We start from the raw sequence: 15,395 nt of genomic DNA on the forward strand, positions 1-15,395 counted from the left end.
GCATGAAAGATGCTGTATAAAAATATTATACAGCAGTATTGTATTACTATTTATACAATAACGTATCATGCATTATGTTTAATATAAATACTAAAACGGTATTTACTAAAAATAAATATGCCCGCATGAAATATCTAAAAATGATAACAATAGAAGACACTGCATAAATTATTATACAATATATTGTGTTGTATCATTTTATACAATAAGATATTTCATCTATTATATATTAATATAACAGCAGCAAGAATAAATAATCCTCAACATTCGTGAGACTCGTATTTTCTTCCAGATTGTCTCTTTTTTCAGTGTCAGTTTGGCATTACAGAAGATATATGGGGTAAACTAGGCTTTCTTTCTTTTTTTTGATTGTGGCTGTTAGTGTTTTCGTATGTGTTTGTATATCCCAACCAAACAATCAGCATCACTCTTAACGACACACACATAAGAAACTGCCCAGAATAAATGACCAATGGTTACCAGCTGTGCACATCTGACCCTGTTTTTCAAGACACTGTCAGTTTCAGCAAACAAACTTGTTGAAACAATTACAGAAAAACAGACGAAAGCCACTAGGTCACACCACTTCCAACTACACTGACTGCATCCAGGGTCTCTGAAAGCCAATACGTAAACAACAACTTAGATGCTCATAATCTTGCTGAAAGCTGTGTAATTAACTGAATCTGTCTGCACCACTTTGATTACCCATGATTCCATTGAATGTGTTATCATTCTATTAAACAAAGAGAAGAGTACAGCAATTGAAAATGTAGGATGAGATTTGTGAAGAATTTCCTGTCGTGTGTAGATTATCACCAAAAACAACATCCTCCATTATTAGCATCCTCTCTCACTGGCTATGACTGCTGTTACAGATAAAATTCTTGGCTTTCAATACATTAGAGACAGCCTGAGAAAATGCTCTGTAGGTTGGAAACAATTTTTTTAAACAAATGCTGTAAAAACTAAATAACTACACATTATATTTGCATACACAAAGGTTTTTTTATACTGTTGTTTTGTCCTTCCTTTCCTTTCCTTGTTGTAGTTAATAATAATAATAATAATAATAATAATAATAATAGTAGTAAATTTGTATTAATAAAAATAATGCATGAAAAATATTATGTCATTAATAGTGTTAAATAAATAAATATAACTGAATTGTAACTTGACTGGAGTTTTTTCCTCACGTAAATGCTGCAAAAACAATATAAATACACACATTTTCTAAAGGGCATACAGGAAAGCTTCTGATTCCAAGTGGATTCAAGGATTTAAAAATGTAAACCTTGTGCATTAAATAAAAATAAATAGTAAATAGTAGCCTAATAGTTGCAATATAATAATAAAAAATATATATATATATATATATATATATATATATATATATATATATATATATATATATATATATATATATATATATATATATCTCATTGAAATTTACTTACCATACTGGCAGCTCGGACCACTGAATCCAGCCGAACAGTGGCAGAGTTGAGCAGACCCTTCTGTGCACCGACCTCCCATTAAAAACACACGCCAAAACTGCACGCAGCTGTCAGAGACACACAGACACAAAGACACAGACACTGATCATACTCCTTTACACCTGGGAGGCTGACATGAGACATGAAAACATGTGGCTTTAGCAGCTGTTTCTCTGGTACTATTACCCTGTTAACACCTGAAGAAAAAACACTCTTATGCACGTATGCACTCTGCATGAGCTGCATGAATATCTTTTCATGATAACAGAAATCACCAAGACAAATACATTATTGCTGTCTATGTAAACTAAAACTATAAAAAAGTATTATTATTATTGTTATTTTTATTATTATTATTATTGCAAATACTGAAAATACAACAGAACAAGATAATAAAAATAAAAATAAAAAAAATACTTGGCAGGATAAGGCAGACTTGGCAGTTATTTTATATATGTATATAGAGTATATTTAAAATAAATTAAACCATTTAGAAATGTTTACAAAAGCAAAAAAAAAAAAAATTTAAATGAAAAGCTTGTTTAAAATATTTAACATTTAATATTTTTTTACAAATTAATAAATATTTAACATTTTACAATAAATCCTAACAAATATAAGTATATAAATAATACACTTAATTATGTCAGCATGTGAAATTACACCACTATTACATATTTTTAAATGTGAATGTTGTCATTATCTTTATGTTATGTCAAAACATGAATATTGTTTTCAAAAAGCAAAAATCATTGTATTGAATTTTTAAGACAATAGAACAAGATTTAATAGAACAAGAAGTCTCTGATGACGACATATTGACAAGGGTGGGAACCCTGAATTTATCTCCAATTGGCTGCCTACAATGATTCAATTTGATTAGAGGAATTCATCCGACTCTTGATATGCTGTTCTTCCCACATGCAATCCTGCCATGTCACCGATAATACCCATGTTAATGCACTTTGTCATCCAGAATTCACCAGCACTCCGGGAGACTGTCTTCCGCTGAGAGACAGAGGAGGCTGACCTTGGGTCTGTGTTTGTACTGTGGAGCTGGTGGCCATATGCATCTAAAATGTCCCATTTATCATAAAACTCCTTGCTATTCAACCTGTTCTTGAAAAAATGAATCCACTTACTACCTATTCCATCTAAGCGAAAAAGAAATCTCCACCATTTGTCCCTGATCCAGATTCTGTTGGTTCGGCAGTCTGCCCCCCAAATTACCAGTACATTCCACGGACACAGCAGGGCACTGATAACCCAGGGGCCAATGCCACCCTCTTTGCTGCTATCAGATCGCTTCTGGTGGCATGCTATGGCCAGGGATGTGAGAAGGTATGTCGAAGGATGTAAGGAGTATGCTTTGTCCAAGAGTCCATGTCATCTGCCAGCTGGAAAGCGCTGCCCATTACCAGTTCCCAACTGCCCATGGTCACACCAAGGAGTCAACATTATGACCGATTTACCTCCTTCTGAAGATAATACTTGCATACTTGCAGTAGTGGACAGATTCCACAAGTGTTGTTGCTTCCTTTAAAGGGATTACCCTCAGTCCTGGAAACTGTTGAACTCCTCTTCAATCACATCTTCAGATATTATGGAGATTGGGTTTTTTGTAAATAAACTCTTAATTTCCTTTTGAATTTCCTTATATCTGAATATAAATAAAGCTTTGGCATTGCTCATATTATTACATAACACATTATTACATAAGATGTGCTGGAACTCACGATAATCAAGACAAAACATGATATGAATCTTTATAAACCCTGAAATACCTTCAACTCGAGTCTATTAAATGAAATCCACAAGGATTGTTGTGAGCTTCACTTAGCTTTAATGACCAATTGTGCCATGGACAGTTACTGCCTTTATTACAACAGACCACCCAGGACAGCAGTTAGGCACATTCCTGGTACTTCTTCAGGACGTTTCCTTCCCCGACAAAGACCTGCATTGCTCATAATTGCTGCTATTAGTGGTCAGTTCTGTTTTAAATCACTTTTCAGCAGCAATCACAATAGCTGGCCACTTTCTGCTTCCAACTTCAAATTCTGACTTTTGCTCCTTAAAGAAAAGATGAGTATTTTCAAGTGCACATTTTTTTAAAAGGGAAGAAATCTCACTTATGCACAGAGGGCACTTCTAAAACAAACCAGAGTCATTAAGTCAAATGGTATACTTGAGAAACAAAGAAATAAACAGGGCTTCAGTGTGTATGTAGAGTACCCCAAAAGATCCCAACTGTAATTAGCTTCAAGATTAAGTTGCGCATAAACTTAGACTAGAATGAAAAACAGAATTTGTTTGTTGTCCCACTCTGCAAGCCTGATCAAATTAAACCAAAGCAATTTTCCTGAAGTGCCTTAATGTGCGTTATTTTAGTTCCAGTTTTGCAAAGTGACGTAAATCTCAAGAAGAAAGCATAGAAAGACAAAAGAAAAGCTTTCTGAAGTTTAATCTAGTGGCTTGTAGAGAAAAAACAATGCAAAATGTTAAAAAATTATTTAAACTAAACATAAGTCTACTTTGTAAAGAAATAGGACAATCCAAAATTTTATTTACTAAAGATTTACCCATTAAATATACAGATTAATTTGTTTCTTCATTAGAACAGATTTGGAGAAATGTAGCATTACATCACTTGTTCACTAATGTACCCTTTGCAGTGAATGGGTGCCATCAGATTAAAATATTCAAATAGCTGTTAAAAACATCATAATCCACAGTACTTTAGTCCATTGGAGTTGTGGAAAGTGAAAAGCTCAGAAATAATCATTAGTTTTTCATTTCAAAACATTGCTTATGGTTAAAATATGTGTCATCTATCCGTAATATTGCTTTCTCCAGTAAAAAGATCATCTTGTCTGAAGCAGGAGAGAAATATGCACAGATCAAGCACTAATTTTAAATGTGTGTAAATTACAGAATTTATTTTATGTATTATATTTATTATTATTATTGTACTTAACATAATAAATTACCTTAATAGTGCATATTGTTATAAACAGAATTTATAATATTTATATAAATCTTTAAATACATCTCTAAACTCATTTAAATTGCCACTGCTATTTCTGTAAATTCATATGTCATTAAAAAATAATAATAATAAAAACCTGAAAAACTTATTGAAACTTCTGGAATTACATAATTTAATTATTTGAATTGTTAATAACTGTTTTGTTATTTGTATTAATTATTTAAATAATTAAATTCAATATTGTCGTAAATATAACCTATAAAAACAAATTGAATATCGTCTGGGATGACAGAGGTCATCAGAGACAAAAAGGTTGAGAACTGCTATATTAAACCAATTAGCATTTAGTGGGAAAACAAAGAAAAGCCATCACTGCACGCTTCTTTTATCAAGCAGATTAACAATGACAGCAACACCTCAGAGACAACCTTTTGACTCCTTAACAAGATCCAAACTGCCTTTTCTGCCACACACTTCACTGCCACTGCATATCCAACAGTCTTTTCCGATTGTCCATCCCAGCTGTCCAGGAATCACACTGAACGAAAGGTTATGAAGACAGACATTCTCTATGTGTGCCAGTCAGACAAGGATTTCTGGTTTGAGTATCAACTCATCAACTTGTGTTTTGTCCATGTTCAGTGGCTCAGAAAAAGTGATTAGTTTGTCCCATTTCTTAAAGTGCTTCCACGCCTCAAGTTGCAGAGATAAAAGCCGAGTTTATGGGTTAAAGGCAACAGAAACTGACGCAAAATAAGAAAAGATGTTAAGCAGTGTACAGGAATGCAAGCTGAGTGTGTGTTAAAAACAAACCAAAAGGATCGGGGACTAAGCTTACATTTTTTAGGTATAAAGAGCAGTTTCACCTTCTCAGAGAGACAAAGGGGTCTTTGAGGATTGTGTCGGCTCTAGTAATAAGACAGCAGAGAAAATCACAACTCGCAGGATAAACTGTTATGCAACTCTCAGTCATTCTGGCATGAGACCATTCGAGTCGCCATGATGCCTGGATAAAAACCCAAAAACAAACAAACTGTGGATGTCAACTTGATTAACAGAAGGATTCTGTTGATCTCAAAACCTGTTCTGGGAACTAGTCTCTTCATCTAAAAGGGAACAACAGACCCAATCTTAGTCAGGACAGATGCCAGGCTCGATTTGACAATGAACACAATGATCATCAACTCAACTAAACATTAAAAATACACCATGCAGGCACAAAAAACTCTAACTAAGACTTCTGAAACAGCTTTTGCCAAATTAACTTTCTGGAAAAGTTAGCTCATTCTGTTCACCTTCAAACACCATTGGGAATCCTCTAAATAAAAATAAAAACAGAAGAACATTCATTTATTGAAACATCTGAATTAAAGTGAAAGTTCACCCAAAATTAAAATCTGTCCTTAATTTACTCATCCTCAGGTCATTCAGGTGTCAGTGACTTGTTTTTTCTTCAGTTGAATCATAAGAAGATTATTGGCTGAAACCACAATGACAATTTATAAAATGCAAGTCTTTTTGAGAATCAAAAATGAATGGCTTTGACGATATGATGATATGAAGTCTTATAAAGCAAAATGATCAGTCTCTGTCTGAAACTGAACATTATTTGCCAAGCCTCAGGCAAATAGGAAAGTCTTCAATAAACTGGATCAATTCAATATATACGTATACACAAATATATTATTAAAGGGGTCATATGATGTGATTTTAAGTTTTTAACTTTTTGTTACAAGCTGTTAGTGCATAGATAAGATACCTGTCTCAAAACCAAAAAGACATTCTTTATAAAAGTTATGACTTGCCTACACCCCCCTAAAAGGCTCATTTAAACATGCCCCTACTTATCTATGTCACAGAGTGGGTTTATTTTATAACAACGCCCAAAAATATACACAAATAAAGAAGGCGGAACTATTATTCTCGCTGTAGTGTTGAAAAGTGAAACTACTTTGTGCTTCTAAAAGAGGACACAACTACAAATCAGTGGTTGTTGTATTTACAACACTGGTCCAGAACAGTTCAACCCAAATATTAGAGTACGTGCAGTGCCTTTTCCTGAACCTGGCAGCAGCCTATGCTGGCTGCGTGAAGAGACTATGGTGTAATTCTGCAAGGACAATCTGGCGCTTACTCACTCAAACTTTTAAGTAAGTTATGTTTTTTTATTAAAAATATCTGCTACTTACTAGTGAACAGTAGTGCTGTTGTCTTTTGTCATTTCTCAGAACCACAAATGTAGACATGGAGTTAGTTTTCCATTTATTTTTCCATTTAAATTCAATATTGTCGTAAATATAACCTATAAAAACAAATTGAATATCGTCTGGGATGACAGAGGTCATCAGAGACAAAAAGGTTGAGAACTGCTATATTAAACCAATTAGCATTTAGTGGGAAAACAAAGAAAAGCCATCACTGCACGCTTCCTTTTATCAAGCAGATTACCGAATGACAGCAACACCTCAGAGACAACCTTTGACTCCTTAACAAGATCCAAACTGCCTTTTCTGCCACACACTTCACTGCCACTGCATATCCAACAGTCTTCTAACTCACAACCTTTAAGTAAGTTATGTTTTCTTATTAAAAATATCTGCTACTTACTAGTGAACAGTAGTGCTGTTGTCTTTTGTCATTTCTCAGAACCACAAATGTAGACATGGAGTTAGGTTTACACAATGCAATGCAAAGGGACAATTAAAGACAGTACTACGTCATGATAATGAGTTATTATGTCTCTCTGGATGCAACAAATGCCCCGATTGTAATGTGTATTATTGTTTTGGTGTCACAGTGCCGGGAAGCAGTATCACATTATGATAAGGGCCGTAACATTTCCGGTAAATGCTGGAGGTATTGCTGATCACAACGCATTGGACATCAGGTGACTGTCAGGTGTCAGTGTGGTTTGAGTAACTAACCACAAACAGATTATTCCATTTATATTTAATGAATGCATTTAATGAAACGCCAAGGATTATGGTTTCAGGAAAAAATCAACTGTGTGGGTGTGGGGTGAGGAAATTAACAGTAAATTTATATTTTTGGGTGCACTGTCCCTTTTCAACTTCTCAATAAACTGGACAAAGCATCTTGGTATATCACTGTTTGGATTTTACCTGCTGTGAGTACATCATGGTCTAATAAGGGTCCATAGCTAGGCTACTCTTCATCAGGGGTGCTTGTGGAAGTATGCAGATTATGACATTCCTATAAAATCCTAACAAAGCATTCCCAACTAGTCCATTTAGGCACAGGAAAACTCTTCAGAAAAGAAAAACCAGAGGGGCCTTCTTATTACCAGAACAATGAAAATGGTGGAACCCCACCTAGAACAGACAGCAGACGGGATGAGCTGCTGAAATAAACCGAGATCAGAGCTTTGTTGCTGAGACAAGCATGTTTTTTCAGTACCATTACTCATAAAGTTATACAGAATCCACAAGCAAAAGCATTACAGCAAATCTTGATACTAATTTCCTAATTTCACAGTGAACAGCGAGGACAACGGAAAGTACTACTTCAAGACTACTTCATGGTTTAACTGTCGCAAACATGTTAAATCATTACATGGACCTTCATGTTAGAGCTGAAACATTCTCTATTCCCTCTGTGTAATCTGGACACTTTTACACCACAGTAAATTTAATTACCTGTAACATGAAATCACTAACTTGATCTGTAACTTATACAGCTGCATAATCAGGCATCTACTGGCCAAAAAGGCCTCAAAATCATTATAAATAGAGATTTCAGGAATTGACACTCTAAGGCACATGCTTTACACAAGGGCATTTGTGCACTTTTTCAGTAAATATTGTGGTTTTGCATAGCATGGCATTTAAAGAAGACTTACGATACAGGCATCCAGCCTCCCCGTTGAGCTGTGACCATCCTGGACAGCACTTGTGAACCGTCTGGTGCTCCTGTCGATACACCTGTCTGTATGCAGTATAGTAAGCTGTTCTGTGGGAAAAACAGAAAGGAAGAAATCTTTCTTAATATTGTCTTACACATTCACTCTTTAACAGCAAAAATTACTTTTCATAAGACTATATGGTACAATGAGTAAACACACACACACAAAATAAGAATTCTTATCAGAAGTCTTCTTATAAGAAGTCTTATCTTTCAAATCTTGTCTATTTCTTTGATGGATGGGTGTACTTTATTTTGCTTCAAAATCTGAGCACCATATATTGTCATTATAAAGCTTAGAAGAGCCAGAATAGTTTTAATATAATTTTCATTTGAAAGAAGAAAATCATCTAGTATGGCTTGAGAGTAAGTAATTAATGGGTTAATGTTAATTTTTGTGTAAGCCTTGTCCTAAAAACCCTAAAAATCCTAAATCCTAAAAAAAGGTATTTCTGCAAGGAAATCTATGGACTTGGCAACTTCGATTTAACTAAACATTTTTAAAAATGAGCATGTTAGTGATGTCTTAATTATGACAGACAATGAGCCAGACAATGAACAATGAACCAAAATGTTGTAATTACATTTAAAAGTTAATGTAATGTAAAACTTAACTTTGCTATATGTGCAATTTTAAATGTTTGCATAAAACTTTTTTAAGTGTTGATCATTATATCTAAAAATAAAAAGCAGGTTTTTTAAAAGAAGTCAAAAGTGCATATTGAATAGTACATTGAATAGTATTTGTTACACACTACATGCACCATAAAAGAAACCAGTTTACTGTTAAAAAAAGAAAGAAAGTGAGGAAAAGAAAGAAAGAATGAAAATATCCATGGTTTTACTTAGTTTTTCCATTTAGCTAAAGATTAAGACCTGTAAACATTCTTTATTAGTACACACAAGTCTGTCATCAGCCTCATCCTCTCTGTGAGCTATTAAAGGTGTGCGTTTGTAATATGTGTGTTTGTGGTTAGTGAGTGAATAAGAGATCAGGTCATGACTAATGTTTGTGGATGAGCTTCGATGTGTGAAAACACAAACATATGAGCCTATAATCAGCTTACACATCTCTCTTATCCACCCTTTAATAATCCTTTCTGTGAACGTGAGATTCAGAGTTTCCCACTCCCTGTAGTTTACAGTCCTGCATCTTGGCTCCAGTCGTAACCCTGTGCCCTTTGTTTATAGCACCTAATTGCAGGGAGCCTGGGTCTCTCACATGCTAAGTATACGGAGCCGATGTGAGGGGAGGATTGTCAAAGTGTGAGCACAGGGCGTCTGCCTTCTGCCTTGTCGGTATGCAAGACCCTCTGGAGATGCCTGTCAAATTGCTGCTTTCATCAAGGCTGTAACTACACCTTACACTTAAAAGAGTCTGATTAGAGAACAAAGGTAGCCCATGAGAAGAAAAAAGCCTTTTTTGATGTTTCAGAAGGGAATAGTGTGGAGTGCACAAGGCATCATCAAAAATATAGAATATAGTGTATACTGCATACTATTTTTTTTGTATGTGGAAAAGTATGTAACAATACATATTTTTAAAAGTATTATACTAACGGTTTCTGAATGACATTAAGGATATGGGTCTGAACAGATGCATACTGCACTCTGAACAGCATACACTATATACTGCATACTTTTTCAAGTATGTGAAACACAGTATGCAACAAAAAAAATAAAAATACTTTGCTACATTGTTGCCACATGACATTACAGGTAAGGATTTAAACAAATGCGACCTGCAATGCATAAACTGTATACTAATTTTACAGTACGTAAAAGAGTATGCAATGATAAATATTACAAATTATTACACATTAATTGCTGCCTCGTGCCTTGGATTTGAACAAATGCAAACTGCACAGCATATGGTGTATTCTATTTTTAAAGTATGTTAAACTGTTAAACTAATTACACATTTCAAACAATACTACCCTACATGAGGTGTTGCACATTATGGATAAAGATCTGAAAAGAATAATGCACACTGCACTTTTTAAAATATGTGAAAGATTATGCAAAAATAAATGTTTCTGAAGTATTCACGGTTTTCTCATGCCTTTATAGATAAACAAAATGATAAAAGAAAACTGCAAACTGAACAGCATATAGTGTATACAGCATACTGTTTTTTGAAGTATGTGAAAGATAATGCAACAATAACCATTTCTAAACTACTACACTTTGCATTATGGACAAGGATTCGAACAAATGCAAACTATACAGCATACAGTGCATACTATTTTTTGAAGTATGTTGAAATGAGTGCAACAGTAAGCATTTCAAACAAAACTACACTACATTGTTGCGGCATGACTTTAGGGATAAGGATTTTAACAAATGCAAACAGCAACACATATACTGTATACTATTTTTTCAAAACATCAAAACTAGGTAAGAATAAAAATCATTACATCATTGTAGTATGCATCAGAGATGCTTATTTTACATTTTTATTACAGTTTTGCATTACAAACATTTTTACTTTGGGCAGTATTTCTGTTTCTCCTACATACGCAAGAATTAATTTATGTGGAAAGTGTGCTTTCGTAGTACGCATGCTATATACTGCAAAATTACAAGAGAAGCGGTTCATTTTCACTTAACTGACAATAAGTTTATTTTTACATAAAGATGATTTATGTAGTCAGTTTTGTCATTGTGTGAAAAGTCCCACCTCCTCTCGTAGCCCATGCACCATGACTGTCCTAGACATCCCTGTTTCCAGGCTTTAACCATCCGTGTGAAGGCCTGAACACATGGCTGCATCTGGGCCACAAGCTTCACCTCCTGCACAGCACACACATTAGGCCTGGAGATAAAAAACACACTTCTGTTCACCTGCAGGTTCAGTCCTCGTCGAGCAACCTGAAATGAGACATTTTGAAAAAGAACCTACAATGTTTTGACATTTTGGTTCCAAGCCCAGATATTAATCACTATAGGTCACACCAATTCAAACATAGATTATCACAAACATTTATAAATTAGTCATCTGGAATTTTCAACCATCCTTCCATGCAATTTAATAAACTCAGAACATGGGAACAAGCTGTAAGACTTTCAAATACTTAGATGCTCCATGTCAGCATTAATATAGTAAGTAAATGCCAATAAATCATCTAAATCATCTCTGCACTAACAGATGACAAGATACACATGATTTACACAGCTTAAGTTCCCAAACTGATATATTCGTCACTCTGTAAAAAAAATTATATCCTCAAACATACTTAGGATTCTCAAACATACTTATGTCTGGGTTACTGGCAGATAGTGTCACAGAAACGTGAAAGTAAGGGCTTTGTCTGTGTTAAATATTATTTCTGAATGTTCTCCAGATATTCAAAACATCCAGTTTAAAAAAAAAAAAAAAAAAAAAAAAATTTTTGATTATGATTATGTGAACGGAACTTTTTTTTCCATATAGCAAACGTTATGTGAACATTACGTTTCCAAACATTCCAAAACAATTATCCAGCTAACAAACATGTTTTGCTAAAGTTCCCTATAAGTTCTAAAAACATTATTTATTAATATTGTCTGACCATTCAAAACGTCCAGTATAAATAGCCAAACTTTTTAATCGTTTAGGAAACGATTAAAGACCGGATAACTTTAATACGTTCTACTAGTTACTGGAAAAACGTTTGTTCATAACTTTGAAAATACCTTTCCAGAACGTTAGCCAAAGTTCTGAGAATGTTCCCTGTTAACTGGGAAGTAATAATGTTTAAAATGTTTCAGAAAAAACGTTCCATGAAAAATTGTCGAGTTAACGTTTTTTTTAAAACGCTATTAACCTAAAGACCAGACAACTTCAGTGTATTTAAGAATACTGTAACCTTACCAGAACGTTAGCAAAGTATTCTGAGAACCTTCCGTTCACCAAAATACGAGTAAACATGGGTCAAGAAGAGTTTCCAAAGTAAACAAAAGGTTTTCGAAACGTGAGTCGTAAATTCGCATAATAATATTCATAATAATAATAATATTTTAGAAGCGCGCGCAATATCAAACCAAAGCCAGTTACTCACATGTGCGGCATCAGTTTCCTTTCAGAAGGGGATGCTGCATAAATTCCATTAATTAGAATGAAATAAAATAACACGTCCATCTTCATACGCCTTTAAGAAAGATCCCTGCAGCTAAATAACACCCGTAAAGCCTTATTAAAACTAACTAATCTGCGTCCATACTAACGCGCGTGGAAAGCGACTGAAACCGCAGCAGCAAATGACAGCAGGGAAAAGACTCCCTTGATCCACCTTAGACACCAGCCGAGATCCAAATGCCCTCAGGACACCGTTTTCCTGTGGAAGCAGTGAAGGGAATGTCCTTTGAGAGGAACGAGACGCATACAGAAACAAGCAAAGGCAGTTGAGGGGCTGACTGAACTCCTTCAGGATGACTTACAAATGAGCGTAAACTCGTTACTTCAGCCTGATTTACTGCATCTATTCAAAGGACCTAATTCAAAGGAAAACACTTTATTAGACAGATGTCAGAGTCAAATGAATGTAATTTTGTAATGAAGTCACATTTTAATGTTCACATTGCTGAGGAACAAGCAAACACCTAACTAAAGGACCAGCAACAGAGCTATGACGTAAGTCTAAGTGCATAAATAAAACACCTGTGTTTATTTATTATTTTTTAAACACTCATATACAATTTTAAATCATAAAATACTTCTTCTAATATTCAGAAAAAAAATACAGTTGTTTCTTAGAATACATTACACTCATGAATTACTGTACTTTTGCCAGCAGAAAGAGCTCATCTTTCATTTGAGATTATAATATATATTTTATATATATATATTTATATATATATATATATATCCCTTTATACCAAAAATGTCACTTAACGACCTTCTGTTTCTCTTCTGTTTCTCTCAATTTGTTTTGCTGTTAATATTTGAAATATTATCATAATACTCATTTGCATTTAAAATATTGTATTAATGCAGATGCTACTTGAAGTAACCATCACTGCATTACCCATATTCCAGAACCTTCAGCATGTGACATCAGAAGTTATTCTCTCACAGGACGGGCCTGGTTGAGGGATCACAAACCACAGCTGAAGCAGCGCAGCGGGAGGATCTAGAGGTCAGCACTGGGATCAGGGGATCAGGATTCTGAGGCAACAGAACCTGGAAAACATTCTCTAACAGCACGGATACGACTTCTAGAGGTCAATGCCAACCAGGGTTCAACACCTCTGCCATGAGCCCAAAGCGCTTACACACTAAAACACACCTATAAAAACATCAGCTATTCAGAGCACATGTGGACATGTCACAGGAAGATTTAGTTTGAAATTCTTTTTCAAGAATGTTTAATATAATTCATGAAACATAAAAGAAATACATTGTAGAACAAAACATCCTTTGTTCTTCACAGATCATCTGTATTGCCTTTCTTAAGATAGACTAATTTTTAAATTATTTATCAGAATATTGTAGTTTATAATAACTTTGTCACATAACACTTGTCACATAAAAATGTAAAACTTTACTGTTTTTTTGAAAATGAAAGTAAAAAAACCCATTATTATTGTCATTTTTATTGAAGACTGCATTTATTCTTATAAGAATAATTATTTTTACAATAATTATTGGCTTATGATAATTATGTGCAAATATTGTGATGTATCAGTGATGCAATTTGAAAACCTAACATGACATGTCAAACAGTTTGACATTACTATATTCTGTAGCCTTATAATAGAATTTGACATTATCTCATATTGAGATACTGCACTTTAATATTTTGCTATAATTGCTTTTAGAATTTTTTTTGTTCACTCTACAGCAGTGATCTTTTTCTGTCCCCTGTTCAAGCACCTCCATGTTAGTATGTTAGAAATAATGAACAAAAATTAAAATATGTTATTGTAGTGTTGAACATTTATATGTTTTGTGTGTTTTATAAAATTTTAATTAAAGATAAATATTTTAGGTCAAGTAAATACGTAAATATTGATTTGAAATTAAAATTTTATTTGTCACATACACATACATACATGGTACGACATGCAGTGAAATGCTTTTACAGCCACCAGCCGCTAAAAACGTAAGAAAGGAAAAAGAAAGAAGAAAAAGTGCAGGAATTATAAATAAGATTTAAAAATTAAAGGAATAGGAAACAACTTTTTTGAAAATATATAAAAGAGTATATAAGAGAAGAAAAAAAGAAAGAAAAAAAGTATATATATAAATTTAAAATTTATATATATAATATAAAATATATATATATAAAGTATAAAAAAATATATAAATATAAAATATAAAGTACAAAGTATAAAGTGGTTGTTGTGAATTGTCCAATGTAAAGTGACTAGTGCAAAATTGTCCAGTGTAGATGTAAATAAAGTTTGAATTTGAATTTGATTTGATTTGGTCTCATCTGTAAGTTTGCTGAGCCCCTCTTTAAGAACTGCTGTACCTCATTATTGAAATAAACTAATAAAGACCAAAATGTGATTAAAATAGCGAAAACCTAGTTACAACACATGGAATGTAAAAGCTTTTCTTACACGTTTATATAAAGTTCACCCAAAGCTTGGATGATGACAAAGGAAAAATTACGTTTTGGTCCACTACCGATGTATGAGTTATTTGTATTTTTGCTGACATCTGCAGGTTACAATGAGAATTACATGTTCTTAAAAGAATAGTAAATAATACTTGAAAAAATCTGAATCGTTATTTTGATGAGACAAAATATGAACTATGAACCTTAAAAAGTCCACCTCCCTGTGCTGACCAATGGCATTCGTTTGCTATGACCTCTGCGTTCACGCAGATTTTCGACTCTTTCGCGACGGTTCCTCAGTCCCCGGCTGTACTGTGCGTTACAGGAACTTGAGTATGCAGTGCGCTGCCAGAGCAGGCCTGAGAGCAGCCTGCCACGTACTTCTCTCTAGACTCACGACACCACGCTTTAGTCAGCCACGCAGCATGTCTCAGGCCAAACTCC

The 15,395-nt window shown here is 34.1% G+C and overlaps 1 pseudogene; it reads right to left on the reverse strand.

Moving 5' to 3' along the window:
* LOC122332230 overlaps positions 1-12,766 on the reverse strand; it is a 62,571-nt pseudogene extending 49,805 nt beyond the window's left edge.
* Between the last annotated feature and the right edge of the window lie 2,629 nt (positions 12,767-15,395).

The sequence above is a fragment of the Puntigrus tetrazona genome, unplaced genomic scaffold (genome assembly GCF_018831695.1).
Source record: "Puntigrus tetrazona isolate hp1 unplaced genomic scaffold, ASM1883169v1 S000000007, whole genome shotgun sequence".
Classification (NCBI taxonomy): domain Eukaryota; kingdom Metazoa; phylum Chordata; class Actinopteri; order Cypriniformes; family Cyprinidae; genus Puntigrus; species Puntigrus tetrazona.